The 27242-nt window shown below is 46.2% G+C and overlaps 1 protein-coding gene and 1 long non-coding RNA gene across 6 annotated transcripts in view; one reads left to right on the top strand and one right to left on the bottom strand.

Annotated features, from left to right (window-relative positions):
• Window positions 1-27242, bottom strand: part of dclk1a (doublecortin-like kinase 1a) — a 475245-nt gene that overhangs the window by 231584 nt on the left and 216419 nt on the right. The window lies entirely within an intron of this gene.
• Window positions 1-27242, top strand: part of LOC119977292 — a 55370-nt gene that overhangs the window by 3095 nt on the left and 25033 nt on the right. Inside the window, exon 2 of one of the 3 annotated variants that reach the window (XR_005463157.1) lies at window positions 23340-23454. The exons of the other annotated variants lie outside the window; for them this stretch is intronic. This is a non-coding gene — a long non-coding RNA (uncharacterized LOC119977292). The remainder of the gene's footprint in view (window positions 1-23339; window positions 23455-27242) is intronic. 3 annotated transcript variants of the gene reach the window in all.

Below are 27242 nucleotides of genomic sequence, written 5' to 3'. Positions count from 1 at the left end.
TGTGAACTAAGATTCCTAGGTACTCAATATTGATAGACCATTCAAGTGTGGTTACATCATAGCTAAAGTTGATCTTGTTCTCATCAGGGAGTGAGGCACCACACTTTGCAGCAAAGGTCACCAGATATGATCAGGAGAAGGAACCCTCACTTAGCTCGATGACAACTATGTCTGCTGCCATACCAAAAATCAATTGATCTGGGAATATTTTTTCCCCAGTTTCTATTAAGCTGTACTTCATGAAAGCAACCAATCTTATTAACATCAATGACATAGAGCAGGTGAAATTATCCCAATATACTTGTTTATTAATGAGAGGTGAAATACAGAGGGGACCACCAAAAAATGCAATGCTGAAAATTAAACTTAACCCCGGGAGATGATCCATTTGAATTATTATCTTCAATGCAACATTTTGAAGGATGACAGAAGAAGATTCAATAATAGCTTCCAAAAGGGAATTGGCATAACCTTGAAAAAGGAAAGAGACTACAGGGCTATGGGTGAGTCTACTAAATGGATAAGCTTTGTCAAAGAGCTGGCATAGATACGATAAGCCAAGAAGTCTCCTTTGCTGTTTGATTCATTCATTTCTAATTTTATGGTACACCTAAGTAGTTATCACTGATTGTACTTAGGCATCAACTGGTTTTTAAATATCACTGTACCATCCTGAATGAACATGATGTAAACATTGGCCCAATCATTCCTGTAACTGGGTGAATGGTGTTTGCCATTACTTTACTTTAAATTTGAGCTTGTTTACATGATCTATATGACATTGGGTTGGCAAATTGCTGGGAGCGAGAGATGGAAATGGTGCATTGATCACTATAGGGAATCTGGGATTGGAGCTAACAGGCCATTACTGAGTATTTTGTTAACTAAATTGAAGGATTGCAAAATGTACGTGCAAGGACTGAGGAGGAAGCATAAGAAGCATGGTGAATTCAATGTCAAATTAGGTACAGAATGAGAAGCAGAGAGAATTAAAGATTGCATTAAAAGAGAGAAAAAAGATACAGAAAATAAAATTAAAATTAAATTGTACTTTAAAATTTCAAACAATTAAAACCTGAAGGAAAGAAACAACACAAATACAATAGTTAACTTGCAGTGCCAGAGAGACTGACTAGCAGTTATTAGTACTTGACATGTCATTAAATGGGCACTTCCACTTGAAATTATTTGATTTAACTTTCAATGGCAAATTGAGTTCTGATCAACAGCCCCAAGTACAGCAACCTCATGCCACTCAACACATTTGAAGTGAGAGTCAGACAGTGAGATGCTGTTTTTGCAAACTTAATGCCGGAGCGACACCTCTCCAACAACAACTTTGCGACTTCCACGTTTATCACACATTTTCCCTTGCCTGACGTTGCTGTGGTATTTGTAGTTAAATAAAGGTGAGTGCTATTAGCCTCACCATTACTTTGACGTCAGTTTTTGTATCTTAAAATAGAACGTTGTTTTGGATCATAAGATTATTTTCAGATATACTCTAAAGGATATATCTGCAAATAACTTTAAATTTAGCTCAATGGGAGCACTCTTGTCTTTGAGTCAGAATGTCATGGGGTGAAGCACCACCCCAAAGATGGAAGCACGTAATCAAAGTTGACTCTTTTTAAAAAATAAATTTAGAGTACCCAAGTCATTTTTTTCAATTAAGGGGCAATTTAGTGTGGCCAATCCACCTACCTGCACATCTTTGGGTTGTGGTGGCGAAACCCACGCAGTCATGGGGAGAATGTGCAAACTCCACACGGACAGTGACCCAGAGCCGGGATCGAACCTGGGACCTCAGCGCCGCGAGGCAGCAGGGCTAACCCACTGCGCCACCGTGCTGTCCAAAGTTGACTCTTGAAGGGAAACTGTAACCAAAACTAGCCATTGGAAATGGATTGGGTGAGCAGGAACGTTCTAACGCCGATGAGGATGGCCCAATTAATCTTTCTGTGAGCCTTGAGGACTACGAACTCCCCCACTGACAAGTGGAGGTCTATCAGCAAGCTTGTGATGCACAATCAATCACTGATACGAAAATTGGTGGAGTTGTGGATAGTGAGGAGGGCTGTTGTCGGCTTCAAAGAGACATAGATAGAATGCAGAGCTGGGCTGAGAAGTGGCAGATGGAGTTTAACCCTGACAAGTGTGAGGTTGTCCATTTTGGAAGGACAAATCTGAATGCGGAATACAGGGTTAATGGTAGGGTTCTTGGCAATGTGGAGGAGCAGTGAGATCTTGGGGTCTATGTTCATAGTTCTTTGAAAGTTGCCACTCAAGTGGATAGAGCTGTGAAGAAGGCCTATGGTGTGCTAGCGTTCATTAGCAGAGGGATTGAATTTAAGAGCCGTGAGGTGATGATGCAGCTGTACAAAACCTTGGTCAGGCCACATTTGGAGTACTGTGTGCAGTTCTGGTCACCTCATTTTAGGAAGGATGTGGAAGCTTTGGAAAAGGTGCAAAGGAGATTTACCAGGATGTTGCCTGGAATGGAGAGTAGGTCATACGAGGAAAGGTTGAGGGTGCTAGGCCTTTTCTCATTAGAACGGAGAAGGATGAGGGGCGACTTGATAGAGGTTTATAAGATGATCAGGGGAATAGATAGAGTAGACAGTCAGAGACTTTTTCCCCGGGTGGAACACACCATTACAAGGGGACATAAATTTAAGATAAATGGTGGACGATATAGAGGGGATGTCAGAGGTAGGTTCTTTACCCAGAGAGTAGTGGGGGCATGGAATGCACTGCCTGTGGTAGTAGTTGAGTCAGAAAAGTTAGGGACCTTCAAGCGGCTATTGGATAGGTACTTGGATTAGGGTAGAATAATGGAGTGTAGGTTAACTTCTTAAGGGCAGCACGGTAGCATTGTGGATAGCACAATTGCTTCACAGCTCCAGGGTCCCAAGTTCGATTTTGACTTGGGTCACTGTCTGTGTGGAGTCTGCACATCCTCCCCGTGACTGCGTGGGTTTCCTCCGGGTACTCCGGTTTCCTCCCACAGTCCAAAGATGTGCAGGTTGGGTGGATTGGCCATGGAAAATTGTCCAAAATTCTATGATTAACCTAGGACAAATGTTCGGCGCAACATCGTGGGCCGAAGGGCCTGTTCTGTGCTGTATTTCTCTATCTATCACTACTGAAGCGAGATTCTAGTCCAATTAAAGGCTTTAATGAACAAGTAGTTACTCCAGCAGCTCAGGTACAGAATGACTGCTCTGGGTGAAACACAGACACTTATGCTCCGCCTGCTGGGCGGAACCAGCAGGCAGGTTCTACCACTCATACTACAGTATAAGGTACATCCCACCTAGGTACCGCGATACTCCTAATATAGCCTACCACAGCTTGTTAATTCATTATCATAAAAGCTGGCCATATAGGAGTCGAGCTGTAGAGTAATCCCGCTGGAACTTTGACTGTTGCATATACTTTCCTTTTGGATATAAACCATTGTTTGACTCTCCTTTCCGGACGCTTCCTTGACTGCTAAAAGGAAACATTTTTTAAAATAACTTTCTCCCCCATTTGTATTGGAATCTGCCAATTCTCACTTTTAATGTAATAGAACAAAGAACAAAGAAACGTACAGCACAGGAACAGGTCCTTCGGCCCTCCAAGCCTGTGCCGACCATGCTGCCCGTCGAAACTAAAATCTTCTACACTTCCTGGGTCCATATCCCTCTATTCCCATCCTATTGACGTATTTGTCAAGATTCCCCTTAAACGTCACTATCGTCCCTGCTTCCACCAGCTCCTCCGGCAGCGAGTTCCAGGCACCCACTACCCTCTGTGTAAAAAACGTGCCTTGTACATCTCCTCGAAACCTTGCCCCTCACACCTTAAACCTATGCCCCCTAATAATTGACTCCTCTGCCCTGGGAAAAAGTCTCTGACGATCCAATTATGACTCCGGTTGTAAATGCATCCTGCTGGGACATGCCAATGAAACATTTGTACCTCACCCAGATGTCTGGCCATGTGGAAAATGCTCCAGGCATGTGGTTTAATGAACTGAATGGGAGATGTATCCAAAGGTACACTCATTTTCACATTCTTGCATCACTAGCTTCTGCCTGCAATTGGGAGTTGTTTATTTCCAAGCCATTAATCCATTTCCAACTGCATGTTTGCTCCCTACCTACCTGTGTTAAATACTCACTGCTCATAGAGTCGCAAAGTCATATACAGCAGTGGCCCTTCAGCCCCCCAAGACTGAACCAACAAAACTACAATAAATTTACATTAATTCCACGTGAGAATAAACAAAATCCAATCCAACTGAATGTTTGCTCCCTGAGGGAAGAAATTAATGTTTGTGGATGGGTGCCAATCAAGCGGGCTGACTTGTTATGGATGGTGTCGAGCTTCTCGAGTGTTGTTGGAGCCGCACTCATCCAGGCAAGAGGAGAGTATTCCATCACACTCCTGACTTGTGCATTGAAGGTGTGGGTTGACTTTAAGGAGTCAGGTGGTGAGTTGCTCACCACAGGATGCCTAGCCTCTGCCCTGCTCTTGTAGCCACAGTATTAATATAAAATGAAATGAAATGGAAATCGCTTATTGTCACAAGTAGGCTTCAATGAAGTTACCGTGAAAAGCCCCTAGTCACCACATTCCGGCGCCTGTCCGTGGAGGCTGATACGGGAATCGAACCGTGCTGCTGGCCTGCTTGGTCTGCTTCAAAAGCCAGCAATTTAGCCCAGTGAGCTAAACCAGCCCCTTCAATTTCTGGTCAATGGTAACTCTCAGGATGTTGATATTGGGGAATTCAGTAATAGTAATGCACACTGAATGTCAAGGGCCGGTGGTTTAATTCTCTCTTAGATGGTCATTGTCTGGCAAACAGCCTTCTACCACTGTCTCCTCCCACTAAGCCAGTTTTGGATCCAACTTGCCAAGTTATCCTATTTGCTTTTACCTTCTTTACCGGTCTCCCATGTGGAACTTTGTCAAACACTTTGCTGAAATCCATAGTAACTACATTAACTGATCACCACCTCGAAAATTTCAATTAAATTCATTGGGCATGACCTCCCTCTGCCAAAACCATGCTGACTATCCATGATCAAACCTTGGGCTGAATTCTCCGCTGGCGGGACGCTCTGTTTTTCCGGCAGCCCGGGGGTTTCCCGACAGCATGGGCTGCCCCACAACGGGAAACCCCATTGAACAGCTGGCAAAACAGAGAATTCCGAGGATGGAGAAACCTGCCCCTTGTCTCTCAAATTGGAGATTAATTTTCTCTTTCAGAATTTTCTCCAATAGTTTCCCTACCGCTGGTGTGAGACACACTTCTGTAATTCCCAGGTTTATCTCTACTACCCTTCTTGAAAAGTGGAACCTTGTTAGCTGTCCTCCAGTCCTCTGGCACCTCCCCTGTGGCCAGAGATGAATTTTAAAAATTGAGTCACAGCCCCTGTAATTTCTTCCCTTGTCTCCCATAACAGCTGGGATACAATTCACCAGGACATGGGGATTTATCTGCTTTTAAACCTGCCGAAATCTCCAATGCCCCTTCACTCCATATGTCAATCTGCTCAAGATCCACTCAGCCCCTCTCCCCGAATTCTGTACCTGCACCCTCCTTCTCCCAAGTGTCATGGCTGCTGTTTTGGCTTCATATCTTTGTATGGGTGAACCACTAGAGGAAGAGGAGCAGCAGCATCAGTAACAGGAGCCTGAAGAATGAGGAGCATTAACGCTGCCCATTAGAAGACAGCAGGTGAGGGGATTTGCCCATAGAAGGCCTTACCCTCAGCCTGTAGTATGTACAGGCAAGAGTTACTTTTTCTGAGTAGCACCACAGGTGAAGGCTGTGTTGGCCTATGAAGACTGATATGGGACCTGATGCCAGTTGGAGCAGGGAACTGTTGTCCTGTATTATTGAGAGAGTTGAGGAAACAAAGAGTTGAATTCACCTTTGCTACTCCTGTGAGGTTACTGAAGTGTTTACTGAACGGGATCTAGGTCTTGGGTATGGTTCTCCAGAGTAGACAATTTAATCAATTTCTCTTCCAACCGGATGATTCCAAGACTTTGCTGTGCCCACAATATTATATTTCCCTACGTCACGACAAGTGACTGCAATTTAAAAGTGCGTCATTGGTTATAAGCACCGTGAGGCATCATGAGGTCATTGAAGACTCTGTACAAATAAAAATGCTTTCTTTTTAAGTTGTTGTGACATTCTTTTGCGAGGTTGTACAGGCACTGATTGGAAACAAAGCTTCTGTCCTTGTCTCACCCTTTTCCAGCACAACATCCTTGGAGGCCACGGAGAACCCTGAAACTTGTTTGTGGCCCCATGTTGAATCAATTTCTTCAAAAGTGTAAACCACTTTAAAAAGATAATTTCCACATTAGAAAGGTGATTTGCCAACCCAGTAAAATGTGCTCTGGAAGCTAGCATGTTCATCAGTAAAATGGGTGGAAAATGAGGCCCAGGTCCTTTCTTTGGGGAGCACTCAACCAACTATTCAAAACTTGCCCAGAATAAAGTCAGAGCTATCCCTGTGTAAGAGCACCATCTTGTGGCCATTTGCGTATGTATGTATAAGCAATCCCGAATAAACCATTTTAGGTGGGTATTTGGCTTCCACTTGACACTATCTTTTTTTGACCTGCAAAACCATCAGTCTAACGTTGCTTATTCCCTATCCGAACAAATTTAGATTGGACGAGTTTTTAAAAAAAAAAAGAAAGGAACTGACATATTTTTTGCTGAGAAACAGGCTTAAAGATAATGGTCTTGGAGGAAAGACTGTTTGTATATGTAGGTGGATGGACCTTCAAATATGGTTACATCAACAGATATCATTGGCTGTCTGGGCATGTATGACCAAGAGTCTATGGAATGGCTAGAGATGTTTTCACTTTTGCTAATATCCGAAAAGATCCTGATAACTCAGCTGAGAACAAGGCAATGGGGGAAAAGGAAAGCAAAAGGGAATATTTTTAAATGGAAGCAGATCCAGAAGTATGAAATGCAGTGTTTTAAGGGTGGTACGCGGCACAGTGGTTAGCACTGCTGCCTACGGCGCTGAGGACCCGGGTTCGAATCTCGACCCTGGGTCACTGTCCATGTGCAGTTTGGACATTCTCCTAGTGTCTGCGTGAGTTTCACCCCCACAACCCAAAGTTGTGCTGGTTAGGTGGATTGGTCATGCTTAATTGCCGCTTAATTGGAAAAATAAATGATTGGGTACTCTAAATTTAAAAAAAAAGATTTGAAGCATTGTGTTTCATTTTTTAAAAATAAATTGAGATTACCCAATCATTTATTTTTCCAATTAAGGGGCAATTTAGTGTGGCCAATCCACCTACCCTGCACATCTTTGGGTTGTGGGCATGAGACCCACACAGACACAGGGAGAATGTGCAAACTCTACACTGACAGTGACCCAGAGCCGGGATCGAACCCAGGTACTCAGCACCGTAGGTAGCAGTGCTAACCACAGTGCACTGTGCCGCCCTTACATTTTCAAACCTTAATGGGTCACATAGCACCCAAAAAGCAGGACATTACTAAGTTCCCCCAGGTTTGTGTTACACCAGGCACTACTTTTGTGATTGAACTTTTCATTAAGCCAATCTTGGGCGATCAGTGTGAGCATTCCTTTTTATTCACCAACACTGGCTAAAGGCAAAGGGAGGCAATGGATCAGGAGAATAGCATTTCACTTCAACTTAATATGATGAGACGGATGGGATGAAAATCTTATCTATCTACTGACTATAATAATTATCACATTCTGCCTAGTTGAAAACCAGGTGGCATGAGAAAAAGCGTATCTGTGCAAAAGAGTCATGTAAAAAATGGTGCTCACATGTGCAAACATGATGTATACCCAGTCAACATGCATTGGTGTGCCAATGTTTTACACAACTGGTTCCTGTTTTGTGGTTGACACTGGAGCTGGGCCGCGGGAAGATCATCATCACCGCCCCAGATGAGGGGCCTGATGAGATCTGGCTGCCGTTCCCTTCCTCAGTCAGTGTGACCAGTATTCGCAGCTCCTGGTTCAGTGTTGATGGCTCCAAGGTGAGGGCGGCTGAGTTCCCGGTCACTGTTCCCCAGGACCGTATTCCCTGTGGTCAAAATCGGAGCTTCTGCTGCCCAGCCTGTCGGCATTGAGATTCCAAGGCTGACGATTAAACGTAATTCATGTATTGGGTTGGAAAAAAAATTATTGAAGATTAAGCATTGTGTACAATATGTGGTAAATTAAGGTACCGAGATATGTATTTAATACATGCGCTAATTTTGGCGGTATCACCAAATACAGCATTTCAGTAAACATTGTTAGTTTTAAAACTTTCATTACAGGAGTTTAACGTATATTAACCCATCGGCCATACTGCTGTTGGCTGGTGGCAGTTTAGCTCAGTTGGCTAGACAGCTGGTTCGTGGTGCGTAGAGAGGCCAGCAGCACGGTTTCAATTCCCGTATCGGCTTCTCAACTTTGCCCCTTCATTGGAAAAAATTGTAGATCCTCAGATTAAATTAGCACCAGTCAGCACTTCCCCCTCAAAGGGGAAAGCAGCCTATGGTCTTCTAGGACGACAACGGCGTTACCGTACCTGTTTGCCGTATCTTATGAGTTGCTATTGCAAGGGAAAAGTAGGGAGCCTATTTGGCCATTTAATTGATTTGGAAATGAAAATTTTCTGGTTAGCTCATGAGACAATTAGGAGTTTTGATCATTATGGATATTCCACATCTTTGATACAAAAACATCAGGCAAAGAATTATTATGGAGTCTTGGAGCACAGCAGGAGATCATTTGGCCGATCCAGTCTGAAGATCCAAGATTTTGAGCCTCTGATGAGGGAACAATAATTTAATGTACTGGTCAGGATGGTGTATGATTTGTAGGACAACTTGAATGCAATGGGGATCCCATGCATCAGCTCCAATTTTCCTGCTGGGTGGTCAAGGTTCTGCCAAAGAAGCCTTGGTAGTTACTGGAGAACATTCTGTAGATGGTACATATTGTATTCATGACATGCCAGTGAGGTTATGGTAACACCATGAGTTATGATAATGCCATCAATATGAATGAAAGGTTGTTGCACTTCTTTTTGAAGATGGTCAATGCCTGCCAATTGTGTGATATGAATGTTACTTGCCACTTCTCAGCCCAAGTTCAGATATTATCCAAGTCTTCTTGCAAATGGCTCCTTCAACTGTGGAATTGCAAATGGAACTGAACTTTGTGCAATCAGCAGGGAATAGCCTCACTTCAGACACAATTATCATGTAGGATAGGTCCTTGATGAAGCAGAAGACATGTGGGTATAGGTCATTGACCTGAGGAACTCCTGCAGGAATGTCCTGAGAGCCGGGATGATTGGCCTCCAACAACAACTATTGTTCTTTATGCCAGACATGACTCCAGCCACTGAAAAGATACCCCTGCTCCCAATTGTCTTCAGTTTTACTAGGACCCACATCCAGTCAAATGCTGCCTTGAAATCAAGGACAGTCACATTCATCTTACCTCTAGAATTATGCTGTCATTTCCATGGTTGGACCTACAAAATATATTTTAAAATATATTTATCCACTTCCCTTTTAAAGGCTATTGATTTTGTTTCCACCCATGACGAAGGTAATTGGCCAAGCAACCTTCTGAGTAAAGGCTCATTCATTTTGCGATCTTAATTTATCGCTATAGTTACCAACTCACAGGCCAGTAGAAAGAGCCTCCTTCTCAAAAATGTCAAAACCTCACCTAATTTAGAGGCCTCCTCTTAACATTTTATTCCCTGGAGGAAAAGAGCATCAGACTTTAACGGTTATGCTTATAACAAAACGTCACATCCTTGTTGTTATATTTCCATGCTGTACGCTTCCACAATATTAGGCCGGAACTCTCTGGCCATTCACACCAGTGGGATCTTCCAGTCCCATCCGTGGTGTCGATGTCTAGGTATTTACATTGTATACCTTGTGTTGCCCTATTATGTATTTTCTGTTGTTTTCATGTTCTAAAAAACTGTTTGAGCTGCACGCAGAAAAATACTTTTCACTGTACCTCTGTACACGTGACAATAAACAAATCCAATCCAATCCAATAATCTAACTGCTACACAGCCAGTGATTTGTATGGTGGAACAAGCCATTAACTGGGTTCCGAAGAAGAGTCATATTGGACATGAAAAATTAACTCAGTTTCTCTCTCCACAGATGCTGTCAGACCAAAGTTTATCCTGCACTTTCTGTTTTAATTTTAACAAGAGTTGGTTGCTTATGTCTCAGTGCCCTTATTATAAAACCTATGCTTCAATTTTTGTTTTCCAATACAGCTTTATCAACTTTATCTACTTCAATAGTTTAGTGTACCTGAATCCCTTGTTGCATCTTTGGGCGAATATTACAAAAGGATTAGATTGGTGATGCTTGTGGGTTGAATACAAGATCAACAGAAATTTATTGAACAGGTCTTCACTGTAAGAGGGTTGGTACTAGACTAAGGGCAAAAGCCAATGATGTCAGAGATACATAGATACATAGAAGATAGGAGCAGGAGGAGGCCTTTTGGCCCTTCGAGCCTGCTCCGCCATTCATCACGATCATGGCTGATCATCCAACTCAATAGCCTAATCCTGCTCCCCATAGCCTTTGATCCCATTCTCCCCAAGTGCTATATCCAGCCTCCTCTTGAATATATTCAAAGTTTTAGCATCAACTACTTCCTGTGGTAATGAATTCCACAGGCTCACCACTCTTTGTGTGAAGAAGTGTCTCCTCATGTCTGTCCAAAATGGTTTACCCTTAATCCTCAGGCTGTGACTCTGGTTCTGGACATACCCATCATTGGTAACATCTTCCATGCATCTACCCTGTCTAGTCCTGTTAGAATTCTATAAGTCTCTATGAAATCCCCCCCTCATTCTGCTGAACTCCAGCGAGAAAAATCCCAACCTAGTCAATCTCTCCTCATATGACAGTCCCGCCATCCCTGGAATCAGTCTGGCAAATGTTTGCTGCACTCCCTCGAGAGCAAGAACATTGTTCCTCAGAAAAGGAGACCAAAACTGCACACAATACTCCAAGTGTGGCCTCACCAAGGCCCTGTACAATTGCAGCAACACATCCCTGCTTCTATACTCAAAACCTCTTGCAACGAAGGCCAACATACCATTCGCCTTCTTTACCGCTTGCTGCACCTGCATGCTTACCTTCAGCGAATGGTGCACAAGGAAACCCAGGTCCCACTGCACACTCCCCTCTCCCAATTTACAACCATTCAGGCAGTAATCTGCCTTCCTGTTTTTGCTTCCATAATGAATAACCTCGCACTTATCCAAATTATACTGCATCTGCCATTGGTTTGCCCACTCGCCCAAGCTGTCCAGATCTTGCTGTAGGATCCCTGCATCCTCATCACAATTCACCCTCCCACCTAATTTGGTGTCATCAGCAAACTTTGAGATGTTACATTTTGTTCCCTCATCCAAATCATTAATATATATTGTGAATAGCTGGGGTCCCAGCACCGATCCCTGTGGCACCCCACTAGTTACTGCCTGCCAATTTGAAAAGAACCCATTAATCCCTACTCTTTGTTTCCTCTCCGCCAACCAGTTTTCTATCCACCTCAATACGTTTCCCCCAATCCCATGCGCTTTAATTTTGCAAAATAATCTCTTATGCGGGACTTTGTCAAACGCCTTCTGAAAGTCCAAATATACCACATCGACTGGCTTCCCCTTGCCGACTCTACTGGTTACCTAGTTAAAGAATTCCAACAGATTTGTCAAGCATGATTTTCCCTTCTTAAATCCATGCTGACTCTAACTGATCCTGCCACTGCTTTCTAAATGTTCCGCTATAAAGTCCTTGATAATGGATTTAAGCATTTTCCCCACTACCGATGTTAGGCTTACTGTCTATAATTCCCTGCTTTCTCTCTACCTCCCTTTTTGAATATTGGAGTGACATTAGCTACCCTCCAATCTGCAGGGACAGTTCCAGAGTCTATAGAATCCCGGAAGATGACCACCAATGCATCCACTATTTCCAGAGCCACCTCCTTGAGCACTCTGGGATGCAGATTCTCAGGCCCTGGGGATTTATCCGCCTTCAATCCCATCAGTTTTCCCAGCACCATTTCTCTACTAATGTTGATCTCCCTCAGTTACTCCCTCTCACTAACCCTTTCATTCTCCAACATTTCTGGGATTTGATTTGTGTCCTCATTTGTGAAGAAAGAACCAAAGTATGTATTTAAATGCTCAGCCATTTCTTTGTCCCTTATTATGCATTCCCCTGTTACTGTCTGTAGGGGGCCTACATTTCTCTTTACCAATCTCTTTAACATGTTAAATGCATGTTACAAGACTCCCTTCTTAAAGAGACATTGCACACAATTACACTAATCCACATATATAACATCCCTCCCCCTTTACTTCTCAGGCCAACACAACAATTAACTGGTATTTTAACATAGTAATTTACAATATATATATATATACACACACACACACACACACACACACACACAAGTGCAGGCATCACATTATTACATTGCAATGACACAGTCAATAAGATAGATGATCAGGACGGTGGCAGCAATGCAGAGCTAAGCCGCACGTTCGGCAGCTCCCGCTTTCGTAGGACTTGTGGGCCCCAAACGGCGCTGATTCAACGATTCCCGGTGTGTGAAGGGGTCTGGAGTAATACCCCCCGGGATTTATGGTGCGGACCCGGAGTGGGGCGAGGAAAAAAACAGCAGCAGCTCCCCTGGAAAAGCGGGGGAAGGTGGACAAAATGGCGGCCGGTGGAGCCCTCGAGGAGTGGAGGCAGTGGGCACAGGAGCAGCAGGCGGCCCTTCTGCGCTACTTTACGGAGCTGAAAGTGGAGTTGCTGGACTCTTTGAAAGTTACTACAAGTAAGCTGCTGGAGACCCAGATAACCCAGGGTGCAGTGATCCTTGAGTTGCAGCAGTAGGCCTCTGAGCGCGAGGAGGAGGAGGAAGTTTCGGCCCTCGTGGGGAAGGTGGAGATGCACGTGGTGCTCCACAAAAAGTGGCAAGATCGTTTTGAGGAGATGGAGTTTCGGTCAAGGAGGAAGAACTTGCAGATCCTGGGCCTCGCGGAGGGGTTATGTGGCCGTGATGCTGAACTCGTTGGTGGGGGCGGGGTCTTTCCATCTGCCCCTGGAGCTGGAGGGAGCCCACAGAGTGCTGGCCAGGAGGCCTAAGGTGAATGAACCCCCGTGGGCGGTGCTGGTGCGGTTCCATCGGTTCAGTGACCGGGAGTGTGTGCTGCGATGGGCCAATAAGGTGAGGAGCAGCAAGTGGGAGAATTCGGTAGTGCGCACCTACCAGGACTGGAGTGCGGAGGTGGCTAAGTGGAGGGCCGGGTTCAACCGGACGAAGGCGGTGTTCCACAGCAGGCAGGTGAAATTCGGCATGCTGCCGCCTGCGCGCTTGTGGGTCACCCACAAGGACTGGCATCACTATTTTGAGTCCCCGGAGGAGGCGTGGGCCTTTGTACAGGCTGAAAAGTTGGACTCGAACTAGGGATTGGGGACTGTGGGGGTTTTTGTATCACTGCTTATGCTGTTGCTGGCTATTCTGTTTTTTTTTCTGCTTTCGGATGGTGTTGGTTATGGTTTTGTGTTTTAAGGGGGGTGTTGGGGGTCTGGTTTTTTTTGTACCGGGTTGGTGGATGGGTTGGGACTGCTATTTGGGAGCTGCGTTGAGGGGGTGGGGTGGGGCAGTGTGAAAGCGCGGGCTTGCCTCCGGTTTCCCGCGCTGCGGGACAAGGGGGGGTGGAGCTGGAGGCAAGGGGCGTGGATATCAGTTCCGTTTTCCCGCACTGGAGCGGTGCCAAGGAGCTGCTGCAGGGTGGGGAGGGGTGACCCCATATCGGGAGGGGTCGGAGTTAGGGCGGGAGCTGCCGGGGTCAGCAGAAGTCAGCTGACTCATGGGAGTACTATGGAGGGAGTGTCGCGGCTAGGAGGGGTCCTAGCCTGGGGGGCGGGGGGAGGGGTTGCTGCTGGATTGGCCAGGGAGGAGCTGGTGCGGGTCCGGGGGGGGGGGGGGGGGTCAGGGTGAGGTTCTATCGCCATGGGCAACAGGCCGAGTGGGGGGTGCTGGCCAGGGGCGAGCAGTCGATGGGCTATGGCGAGTCGGCGGGGGAGGGGGGCGGGGTGCCCCCTGATCCGGCTGATCACGTGGAACGTGAGGGGATTGAATGGGCTGGTTAAGTGGGCCCGGGTGTTTTCGTATCTGAAGGGGCTGAAGGCGGACTTGGCCATGCTTCAGGAGACTCACCTGAAGGTGGCGGACCAGGTTCGTCTGAGGAAGGGGTGGGTGGTGCAAGTTTTCCATTCAGGGCTCGACGTGAAGAACCGGGGGGTGGCGATCCTGGTGGGGAAGAGGGTGGCGTTTGAGGTGTCTGAGGTGGTGGCTGATAGTGGCGGCAGAAAAGTGATGGTGAGCGGTAAGCTGCAGGGGGAGAGGGTGGTGTTGGTAAATGTATATGCCCCAAATTGAGATGATGCTGGTTTCATGAGGCGTATGTTGGGCCGCATTCCTGACCTGGAGGCGGGGGGCCTGATCATGGGGGTGGGGGGGACTTCAATACGGTGCTGGATTCCCCCACTTGCTCGTTCTAGTTCTAGGACGGGCAGGAGGCCGGCGGCGGCCAAGGTGTTGAGGGGGTTTATGGACCAGATGGGAGGGGTGGATCCCTGGAGGTTTGGGAGGCCGAGGGCTCGGGAGTACTCTTTTTTTCTCCCACGTGCACAGGGCATATTCCCGCATTGATTTTTTTGTCCTGAGTAGGGGACTGGTCCCGAGGGTGGAGGATGCCGAATATTCGGCTATAGCGATTTCGGACCATGCTCCGCATTGGGTGGATCTGGAGATGGGGGAGGTGCGGGACCAGCGCCCGCTTTGGCGTCTGAACGTGGGGTTGTTGGCTGATGAGAAGGTGTGCAGGAGGGTCCGGGGATGTATTGAGAGGTACCTCGAGGCCAATGATACTGGGGAGGTCCGGGTGGGGATGGTGTGGGAGGCTCTGAAAGCAGTGATTAGGGGGGAGCTGATTTCCATCCGAGCCCATAGGGAGAGGGGGGAGAGGGAGAGACTGGTGGGGCAGCTGCTAAGTGTAGATAGAAGGTATGCGGAGGCCCCGGAGGAGGGATTGTTGGGGGAGCGGCATAGCCTGCAGGCTAAGTTTGATTTACTGACCACCAGAAAGGCGGAGACACAGTGGAGGAAGGCGCAGGGAGCGGTCTACGAATATGGAGAGAAGGCGAGCAGGATGCTGGCGCATCAGTTCCGCAAGCGGGACGCGGCTAGAGAGATTGGTGGAGTGAAGGATAGGGGTGGGAATGTGGTGCGGAAGGGAGTAGAGGTCAATGGGGTCTTCAGGGACTTCTACAGGGAACTGTACCGGTCGGAACCGCCGGTGGTGGGGGGGGAATGGAGAGCTTTTTGAACAGGCTGCGATTTCCAAGGGTGCAGGAGGAGCAGGTGGAGGGACTGGGGGCGCCGATCGAGTTGGAGGAGCTGGTTAGAGGGATTGGCCACATGCAGTCGGGGAAGGTGCCAGGACTGGATGGGTTCCCGGTCGAATTTTATAAAAAGTATGCAGACCTGTTGGGCCCCCTGCTGGTTCGGACCGTTAAAGAGGTATGGGAGGGGGGAGTTTTGCCCCCGACGATGTCACGGGCGCTGATTTCCCTGATCCTGAAGCGAGATAAGGACCCCTTGCAGTGTGGATCATATAGGCCAATTTCACTGTTGAACGTGGACGCCAAGTTGCTGGCGAAGATCTTGGCCACTAGAATAGAGGACTGTGTGCCGGGGTGATACATGAAGATCAGACAGGTTTTGTGAAGGGGAGGCAACTGAACACTAACATGCGAAGGCTGCTAAATGTGATAATGATGCCGGCGGCAGAAGGAGAGGTGGAGATTGTGGTGGCATTAGATGCGGAGAAGGCCTTTGATAGGGTTGAGTGGGGGGTACTTGTGGGAGGTGTTAGAGAGGTTCGGGTTTGGGGAGGGGTTTATTAAATGGGTGAGGTTGCTGTACGAGGCCCCGATGGCGAGTGTAGCGACAAATGGGAGGAGGTCCGAGTACTTCAGGCTCTACCGTGGGACGTGGCAGGGGTGTCCCCTGTCCCCCTTGCTTTTTGCGTTGGCAATTGAGCCTCTGGCCATGGCTCTCAGGGAGTCGGGGAGGTGGAGGGGTCTGGTGCGGGGTGGGGAGGAGCACCGAGTGTCACTTTATGCAGATGACTTGTTGCTGTATGTAGCAGACCCGGTGGGGGGAATGCCGGAGGTGATGGAGATTCTTGCTGAGTTTGGGAGTTTCTCGGGCTACAAGTTGAACCTGGGCAAGAGCGAGCTGTTTGTTGTACACCCGGGAGATCAGGAGGAGGGGATTGGTAGGCTCCCGCTAAAAAGGGCAGTGAGGAGTTTTAGGTACCTGGGGGTTCAGGTGGCTAGGAGTTGGGGGACTTTGCATACGCTTAATTTTACTAGGTTGGTGGAGCAGATGGAGGAGGAGTTTAAAAGGTGGGACATGCTGCCGTTGTCGTTGGCGGGTAGAGTACAGTCCGTTAAAATGACGGTGCTCCCGAGGTTTTTGTTTTTGTTCCAGTGCCTCCCTATTCTTATTCCGAGGGCCCTTTTTAGGAGGGTGAACAGCAGCATCATGGGATTTGTTTGGGCGCACGGGACTCCGAGGGTAAGGAGGGTCTTTGTGGAGCGGGGCAGGCACCACCAAGCACCATCTTGACCTTGAGATGATAAGCAACTTGAGCTTTGTTCTTGCAGTTTATGGTGCCTTGTCGCAGACCATGGTTCCATGTGTATAATACACATGGTTTAATCTTTCCCTTCAGAGAAGCATTTTCATGTTTTTTTTTAGCCCCTAGCCCCGTCTTGGGGGGGGGGGGGGGGAATCGGCCCCGGAAGTGGGCGTGAAGGCTGCCGTGGGTCACGGCCTGTCCCACGGCAGCCTTTACGATTCTCCTTTGCGGAGAATCTCGCCCAAGTCTCCAGGCACCGTGGTCAGCACCGAGGATGTCCCATGAACCAACTCCAATCTCGCATTGCAGACATCTTTGTATTGCAGATGTGGACGACCGGCTGGTCTGATCGTCGAGCATGTCTTTGGGGATGTGTCCGTCACATTCTGCTCACATAACCCAGCCAGACAGCTCCACAATAGTGTGATTTAAGGACAATACTAAAATGAAGGCGGAAACTTTTCCCGTGTAATACTGAAAAATAGTTTAAAATGCGAGGCTGTAATCGAAGGAATGCACTCAGTTTGTACTATCTAGAAATAGTTTTGTGTCAAAATACAATTGCTCAGTAAGCAGCGATGTGCGTGTGTGGATTTGAAACACTTCTTAATATAGCTGAAGACAACTAAGCACCCACTGCAGTGCAAGGCTTTGCATAATACATAGCCATACTTCCGGTGTGTGCAGAACCAAACTCAAGTGAACAGGGGCAAACAGCTTGTTGCATTACTTAAGCATTAAGCCGTATTAGACGATACCTAAGCTATAAGGGCTTTGCTGAGATAAGTATATTTTAAAAACCCATTTGAAATAATTACAAGTTTTCCTGGAAGGATAGTTATATAACCATTATGTTTATCACATCACCATGTGTAAATATTAATGAGGCTTCAGAAGTTTTGTTTCCTGTTTCTACTAAATAGCCAATGCTGACCTCTGAAACATAGTCCAGTTAGGGCCCATTTCCTGGAATATATAACAGACATAGCTGCAGAGGATGACCTTGGCTTTCTGGACAGCACCCAAAAATTAGATTTTCTAGGTCAGAGACGTTGCATTTAGACTGCCTCAACATAAAGACATTGCCACAGCTCTCAGGGGAGTGAGGATTCACTTATTCTGCCGCCCTGTCGGTTACAAGTGAGCGGCGTGCGGATCAAGCGATTAAAACCTTTTCCTGCTGAGATAAGTGATGGCATTGGACAAGCCTCCTTAAACCTTCAACGTGACCATTCTATAAAATCACAGTGCCTTGCCTTTGCTGCTGCTGGATATCTGTGGGGAAGAACATGAAATTTCTCTCACTAGCAATGCATTCACAGCTTGCTACATACTCGAATGCCGAATGTCTGCAAAAGGAAGTAAAAACGATAGGAGACGTATTAAAGAACAGGATCTTAAAGGGAATAATTTCGGAATTACTGCGACTGTTAATGCGAAGGATAAATTGAAACAGCTAAGTTAATGGAGATGAGATGGTAACTCGAGACAGTGTGTCCTGGGACCAGCTCTGGAACAGGACGGACAAAATAGGCTTGATCTGAGCAGGGCTGGAACTCGTCTCTGCGGAGGAAAAATAACTCGGGAAATGATGGAAGATTTGAAGTAAAAGAGCAGGGGGAGGATTAAAAATAAGATGAGGAAGCAAATGGAAAAGCAGAGCGAACAGGGGTGCAGAACAACTGGAAGAGAGCAAAGGGGATATGGTTGGAACGGTAGCACAGTGGTTAGCACTGCGGCTTCACAGATCCAGGGTCTCGGGTTCGATTGTTGGCTTGGGTTACTGTCTATGCGGAGTCTGCACGTCCCCCCCCCCCCACCCCCATCCCCCCCCCCCCCCCCCCCACCCCCATCCCCCCCGTGTCTCGTAGGTTTCCTCCGGGTGCTCCGGTTTCCTTCCACAGTCCAAAGATGTGAAGGTTGGGTGGATTGCCCATGCTAAATTGCCCTCAGTGTCCAAAAAGGTTAGGTGGGGTTACTGTGTTACAGGAATAGAATGGAAATGTGAGCTTAAGTAGGGTGCTGCTTCCAAGAGCCAGTGTAGACTCGATGGGCCGAATGGCCTCCTTCTGCACTGTAAATTCTGTATGATGTTATGAGCGACAGAAAGACCTGATCGGGAGGGAAATGAAAAAAGAGTAGCATTGCTAAAAAGAAGTGGGTTTGAATTATATGGAAGTGCACTAAACATTCAAAATAAAATCAATACATTAGATCATATTTCTCTGGAGTTATGATATAATATTATTAATAGGGACATTGCTTGTGCTGGGGCAGCACTGGGGCTAAGCATTTTTTGTTAGAAAATATTCAGTAAGCATAGCGTGTATATTACAGCAACAAAAAAAAAGAATGCTGTTGTGCTTTTTTCAGATTCCAGCATCCACAATGTTTTTCTTTTATTTAGATATTACAGGACTTGGATGCAAGGAATTGGTGCAAATGCCAATTTTATTTGTTTCAAATTAAGCAATTGGACAGGAGCTCTTAATTCAGTGAACATTTATTACAGACCACTAAGTAGAGGATGAGATATATGGAGCACGACCGACCGGCCGTGTCCTGCCGGAACTGGGATACGACGCAGCCGATGCATCCCAGGAGGGGGCTTCCCCTGGATTCCCGATGGCCTCGTGAGATCGAACCAGATCCCCTGAGTCATTGCGATCTGGATCCCGCCCACTAAGTGAGTTTAAGAACCCACTTAGCCATGCTGTCACCAGATCTAACGGCCACCCAGCATCTACTGGCCTCTCTGAGGAGACCCCCCTCCTGGCCCTGTTCAATACGTCCCCACAAACGGAATTTGGAGTGATTACATGTTTAAGCACAGTAGGAAGTCTCACAACACCAGGTTAAAGTCCAACAGGTATATTTGAAATCACCAGCTTTCAGAGCACTGCTCCTTCATCAGGTGAAGTGGAGGCAGGTTCACACTCACAGCATATATTGGAGAGACACAATTGCAAGGTAATTACAGATTGGAATGTGATGATTGGTTGGAATGTGTGTCTTCACAGTGAGTGCAGTGAGTGATAATCGCAGGTAATTGAGATGTGAATTGTCTCAAGCCAGGACAGTTAGTAGGATTCTGCAAACCCAGGCAGTATGGTGGGGGTTAGATGTAATGTGACATGAACCTGAGATCTCGGTTAAGGCCATCGTCATGCGTGCAGAACATGGCTACCAGTTTCTGCTCGGCGATTCTGCGTTGTCGTGTGTCTTGAAAGCCGCCTTGGAAAATGTTTACCCAAAGATCGGAGGCTTAATGTCCTTGTCTGCTGAAGTGTTCCCCGAATGGAAGGGAACGCTCCTGCCAGCCGATTGTTGCATGGTGTCTGCTGTCGTAGTGTCTGCGAGGTCTAGCTGATGTACCATGCCTTGGAACATCCTTTCCTGCAACGTATGAGGTAGACAACATTGGCCAAGTTGCATGAGTATGTACCATGTACATGGTGGGTGGTGTTCTCACATGTGATGGAAGTATTCATGTCATTTATCCGGCATGTCTTGCAGAGGTTGCCGTGGCAGAGTAATGTTGCGTCGTGGTTGCAGTTCTCCTGAAGGTTAGGTAGTTTGCTGCAAACAATGATCTGTTTGAGGTTACGTGGTTGTTTGAATGCAAGTAGTGGAGGTTTGGGGATGGCCTTGGTGAGATGTTCGTTGTCATCAATGACATGCTGAAGGCTCCGAAGAAGATGTCGTAGTTTCTCCACTCTTGAAATACTTGATGGCGAAAAGTACTCTGTCGGTTGCGTCGCATGTTCGTCTTCTGAGGACGTCAGTGCGGCTTTTCGCTTTGGCACGTTGGAATTGTTGTTGTTGTTCGATGAGTCGAGCGGCATATCTAGTTCTGACAAGGGCATCTTTCAGTGTCTGTAGGTGTCCATAGCATTCCTCCTCGTTTGAGCAGATCCTGTGAATACGGAGGGCATGTCTGTAGGGGATGGCTTCTTTAATGTGTGAAAGGTGGAAACTGGAGAGGTGGAGCATCGTGTGGTTACCCGTGAGCTTGCGTAGAGTTAAGTGCTAAGGTGTCCATCCTTGATGGAGATGCGTCCAAGAATGCAACCGATTCTAGAGAGTAGTCCATGGTGAGTCTGATGATGGGATGGAATTTGTTGATATCATCGTGTAGTCATTTCAGTGAATCTTCGCCGTGAGTCCAAAGGAAGAAAATGTTGTTGCTGTATCCAGTATATAGAGTCGGTTGAAGGTTCCGTGTGGTGAAGAGGTCTTGCTCCAACTTGTGCATGAAGATGTTGGCGTACTGAGCTGTGAATTTGGTCCCCATGGCTGTTCCATGTGTCTGGTTGAAGAAGCAGTTGTCATAGGTGAAGATGTTGTGGTCCAGGATGGAGCGGATGAGCTGTAGGATTGCGTCTGGAGATTGGCAGTTGTCGGTGTTGAGTACCAAGGTTGTTGCAGCAATGCCGTCATCATGGAGGATGCTGGTGTAGAGGGCCGAGACGTCCGTTGTGACGAGGAATGTTCCTGCTTCAACTGGTGCTGAGTTTCTGTAAGAAGTCCGTAGTGTGGCGATGAAGCTGGGGGTTCCTTGTATGATCAGTTTCATGATGCCCTGAACGCAGCCACAGAGCTTCTCACACAGGGTCCCATTGCCTGATACGATGGGACGGCCTGGTGTGCTGGCTTTGTGTATCTTTGGGAGGCAGTAGAGATCTACAACGCAGAGAGTACGCAGGATGAGGGCACGTAGGATGCTCTGAAAGTCTGGATCAAAGGTTTTGATCAGTCTGTTGAGTTGCCGGGTGTGTTCTTTGGTCGGATTGGCAGGTAACTGTAGTGTTCCTGGTTGTTCAGTTCTCGGTGCACTTCTTTGCAGTAGTCCATTCTGTTCAGTATGGCGGTGGCTCCTCCTTTTTCTGCTGGTTTGATGACAATGCTGCGGTTAGCCTCGAGTACGCAGACGGCGTTGCGTTGTGCTTGGGTTACGTTCAAGGCTATCTTGTGAGCATGGCTGATGAATCTGGCATTGACGCATCTCCTGACGGCTACATGATTTGAGAGATGGAATAGCAGACACCACAAAGACTATGAGTAAGTTGTAGTTTATGATTTGCTGGTCAATTTAGGTTTAATTTCTGTTTATTCTGATTTTTGTTGAAATAAATGTCACAAAAAGTGAAATCTTGTTCCGTAAATTTCTTCATTTGGCAATAGTTCAGTAAATTTGTTTCTTTTGGTATACAGATTCCCATGGAGATTGTAGCAACACAAAATCCCTTTTCCAAAATGTAATCCTTCCTTTAGGGAACAACTTATTCTTCAATTTTCTCTTATCATACAACCCATTTAAATACACTCAAAAATTAATTACTACTTACGCCACTTGGTAGCTTTTGAGTTATTAAATGTATATTTGCATACTCATATTCCATACATTTGCACTGATTAATTGTATTCCCTCAGAGATTGTGACTACAATTTTTGAACTATCCACATATAATATAAAGTCAGAAGACACTGGAAATACTCCGATCAGGCAACAGCATCTGTGGTAAATACAAAAACTGAGAGCGAAGGTTTCCAACATGACTCATTTATTGAACCAAGGGAGAAATTGATAATCTGGGGTAACTATAGATTAGTCCAGCTAATACCAGATAAACCTTCAGAGGTTACAATAGAACAAAATAATACATACTGGAAAAGATTTTGGTTAATAAGATCAGTCAACATAGATTTCTAAAAGGCAAGTTGGGAAAGTAGGGATTCATGAAGAAAAGGCAATAGGCATGAGGTGCTGCACAAGGGGTTTGTTGATAAAATTAAAGCACATGCTATTGAAGAGAATGCTGCAGGGTCATTTTATTGGATGGCGGAACATGTTCAAGAGGCCAAATAGCCACTCCTGCTCTTTTTTTTAAGATTCTCATGAACTACAAGGTCAGATAAAAGATAATAGCAGTTAATAGATATCTTCTTGATCGGCAGGTTGTACAATGGTGTCTCCCACAGGGGCTATTTTTGTGATCATAGAACATAGAACAGTACAGCACAGAACAGGCCCTTCGGCCCTCGATGTTGTGCCGAGCAATGATCACCCTACTTAAACCCACGTAACCCGTATACCCGTAACCCAACAATCCCCCCAGTAACCTTACACTACGGGCAATTTAGCATGGCCAATCCACCTAACCCGCACATCTTTGGACTGTGGGAGGAAACCGGAGCACCCGGAGGAAACCCACGCACACACGGGGAGGACGTGCAGACTCCACACAGACAGTGACCCAGCCGGGAATCGAACCTGGGACCCTGGAGCTGTGAAGCATTGATGCTAACCACCATGCTACCGTGAGGCCCCACTGCACTTATATATTAGATATGGACCTGGGGGAAGAATAAGGTGGAAGAAATAGAGATGACATTTTAAATGGAGTAGAAAATCAAAGACTTGAAGGTTTAGATTTTGTTTCTTTTTAAGTTTGATCAAGGGATGTGCTCATCATCAATAAGGCTAACATTTTATGCCCATCCAACTGCCCTTGAAATATCTTTTTTGAACTATTCTATTTTGTTCGTTCCAGATAAATCCACAGTGCTGTTAGGAAGGGAGGTCCAGGAGTTTGACCGAGCCAGAGTTGAGGAACAGTATGAAAGTTCCAAGTTAGGATGGCGTGTGGCTTGGACAGAAATTTGAAGGTGGTGGTGTTCCCATCCTTGCTGGGAGTAAACATTTTTAAATGGTGGATGGGGTGCCAATCAAGCGGACTGCATTGTCTTGAATGGTGTTGAACTTTTTGAGTATTGTTGGATTGACAAGTACTGTGACTTGTAGATGATGAACAGACTTTAGGAAGTCAGGAAATCAGTTACTCATAATAGGATTTCCAGTAAGATTCCAACTTGCTGTTGTAGCACATACCAAGCACATAACCTCTATCACTGAGATAGACTGAACAGCAAATATGTGGGAAAACCACCATCTGCAAGATCCCCTCCAAGCCATACACCATCCTGACTTGAAAACATATCGCCATTCCTTCATTGTCACTGGGTCAATATTCTGAAACTCTCTTCCTAACAGCGCTGTGGTGCTCCTGCAACACATAGACCACAGACTTCAAGAAGGCAGCATCCCCAAAGGCAGTTAGGGTTGGGCAATCAATATTGGGCTAGCCAACAATGTCCTCATCTCATGAACAAATCTATAAAAAAAGCTACAGCATTTATAATAGTTGGTCCAGTTAAGATTCCGGTCAATGATAACCCCCGAAGATGTGGGTGGTGGGAGATTCCTCAGTGGTAGACTTGTTGAACATCAAAAGGAGATGCTTAAATTCTCTATTATTTTTCAAAATAAATTTGCAGTACCCAATTCATTTTTTCCAATAAAAGGGCAATTTAGTGAGGCCAATCCACCTACCCTGCACATCTTTGGGTTGCGGGGGTGAGACCCATGCAAACACGGGGAGAATGTTCCAACTCCACACGGACAGTGACCCAGAGCTGGCAGCGAACCTGGGACCTCAGTGCCGTGAGGCACCAATGCTAACCACTGTGCCACCGTGTTGCCCAAATTCTCTATTATTTGAGATGTTCAGTACCTATCACTTGTGTGACCCAAATGTTATTTGCCACTTATCATTTCTAGCCTGAATGTACTCCAAATCTACACACAGAAATGGCCTGCCTCATTATGAGGAATTATGGTATTAAACACTGTACAATCATCGGGTAACATCTCCCCTTCTGATTTTTTGGATGGAGGAAAACTCATTGATGAAGCAGCTGAAGATAGTTGGTCCTATGCACTGAGGAACTGTGATGTCTTGTATTGAAATGATTTGCTTCCCAAAAAAAAAACATATTTGTGCAAAATATGATTCAAACCATTGGAGAGAGTTTTTCTGAGATTTCTATTGACTTCAACTTTGTTCAGCTTCATGTAGCCACACTTGGTCCAAGAAACCTTGATGCCACCCACTACTTGAATTCCCGTACCAGCCTCCCCGGACAGGTGCCGGAATGTGGCGACTAGGGGCTTTTCACAGTAACTTCATTGAAACCTACTCGTGACAATAAGCGATTTTCATTTTCATTTCATTTCAATTCAGCCCATTTGTTTTTTTATCTCAGGTTTTAATGGGTCTCGAGCGGAGTAGTCCTGAAAAACCCAAACGGAGCATGGTTCAGCAGGTTATTGTTAAGCAAGTCCCAGTTGTCAGCAATGTCAATGATGTGTTCCATCACATTGTTGATGACAGGGATTAGACTGATGGGGCAGTATTTGAGCATATTAGCATTATCCTGCTTTTTGTGGACAAGACGTAGCTGGGCTATTTTCCATACTGTGGGGCACATGCCAGTGTTGTAGCAATACTGAAACAGATTGGCCAGAGGCACAACTCATTCAAGATCACAAGTCTTCAGTGTGAGTGTTGTCAGGACCCAGAGCCTTGATTGTAACCAGTGCTTTCAGCGGGTTCCTGCTATCACACGGAGAAAATTGGACTGGCGTCAGTGATGCTGGTGACCTGAAGAGGCTGTGATGGATTATCCACTTGGCACTTCTGGCTAAAGATGGTTGCAAATGCTCCCTTGTCGCAGGGATATCACTGAGGTTGGGAATATTTATGGAGCCAGCTCCACATCCTATTAGCTGTTCAATTGTCCACACCATTCACAACTAGATATGGCAGGACTTCAAAGCTTTTATCTGATCTGTCGATTGTAGGTGGACAAATGTTTAAAAACTTAGGTAGTAAGTAGTAAAATAAATAAATCATGCAGGATTTAAATTTTATAAATACAAACACAGACAAAAGGAAAAGGAGATAATACTGAAGCAACGCAAAAGTTTGTTGGGCACAGTATGTATATTGTGGGCAATGAAAGAGTCAAAATTGAGGTGACTGACTTCCTGCTAGATAATGCCAAGTTTGAGGAGAGACTACAGAAACTGAGGTCTCCCCCAACCCCGAACAATGCTCCCGTACCCTTACCCCCACCATGGTGAGAGTAGGTTTAGAGAAGATTGGACAGATGTGCACCTTACATCCAGAAAATTATCCATAAACTGTTAACCTAAACCGCCTTCAAATCAAACCCATTTTAGCCTCAATTCATAGAGCTTCAGTATGTGCACTCATTCAGAGATTGGGCTCTAGGTCATTGTCGACTCTTTTTCCGAAGCATATGAGAAAACGGGCTTTTCAAAAACATCCAGAAAGCTAAGGTCCTCTTCCCTTGAGTATTGTGTGCAGTTTTGGTCTCCTTGTTTGAGGAAAGACATTCTTGCTATTGAGGATGTCCAGTGAAGGTTCACCAGACTAGACATAGACATAGAACAGTACAGCACAGAACAGGCCCTTCGGCCCTCAATGTTGTGCCGAGCCATGATCACCCTACTCAAACCCACGTATCCACCCTATACCCGACAACCCCCCCTTAACCTTACTTTTTTAGGACACTACGGGCAATTTAGCATGGCCAATCCACCTAACCCGCACATCTTTGGACTGTGGGAGGAAACCGGAGCACCCGGAGGAAACCCACGCACACAGGGGGAGGACGTGCAGACTCCGCACAGACAGTGACCCAGCCGGTCATTCCCAGGATGGCAGGACTGACATATGAAGAAAGACTGGATCAACTAGGCTTATGTAATAATAATAATCTTTATTAGTATCACAACTAGGCTTACATTAACATTGCAGCGAAGTTACTGTGAAAATCCCCTAGTCGCCACACTACGGCGCCTGTTCGGGTACACAGAGGACGAATTATGTCCAATTCAACTAACAAGCACTTTCGGGACTTGTGGGAGGAAACCGGAGCACCCGGAAGAAACCCAAGAAGATACAGGGAAAATGTGCAGATTCCCTACAGACAGTGACCAAGCTGAGAATCAAACCCAGGTCCCTTGGCGCTGTGAAGCAACAGTGCTAACCACTGTGTTACCGTGCCGCCCGACTCGCTGAAGTTAGAATAATGAGAGGGGATCTCATAGAAACATATAAAATCCTGATGGGACTGGGCAGGCTAGATGCAGGAGGAATGTTCCCATTGCCAGGAATGTTGGGGCAGTCCAGAACTATGGTCATAGCCTAAGAATAAAGGATAAACCATTCAGGACTGAGATGACAAAGAATTTCTTCTCTCAGAGAGTTGTTCTCAGAGAGTTGTGAACTTGTGGAATTCTCTCCCACAGAAAGCTGTTGGGGCCAATTTGTTGGATATATTCAAGAGGGAGCTGGACGTGGCCCTTGCAGCTAAAGAGATTAAGGGGTACGGAGAGAAATTGGGAGTGGGATACTGAATTTGCATGATCATCCATGATCACATTGAATGGTGGTGCAGGCTCAAAGGGCCGAATGGCCTACACCTGCACCTATTTTCTATGTTTCTATGTTTCTAAATGAAAATCCCTTTTCCCATTCATTCATTCAATGGGGAGTCCTGGGGAAGGTGGGCCATTTTACATATCT

Source organism: Scyliorhinus canicula, chromosome 14 (assembly GCF_902713615.1).
Source record: "Scyliorhinus canicula chromosome 14, sScyCan1.1, whole genome shotgun sequence".
NCBI classification, from domain to species: Eukaryota; Metazoa; Chordata; class Chondrichthyes; order Carcharhiniformes; family Scyliorhinidae; genus Scyliorhinus; species Scyliorhinus canicula.
Note: the sequence above shows the minus strand (reverse complement) of the source record. Positions and strands in the feature narration are given on the sequence as shown.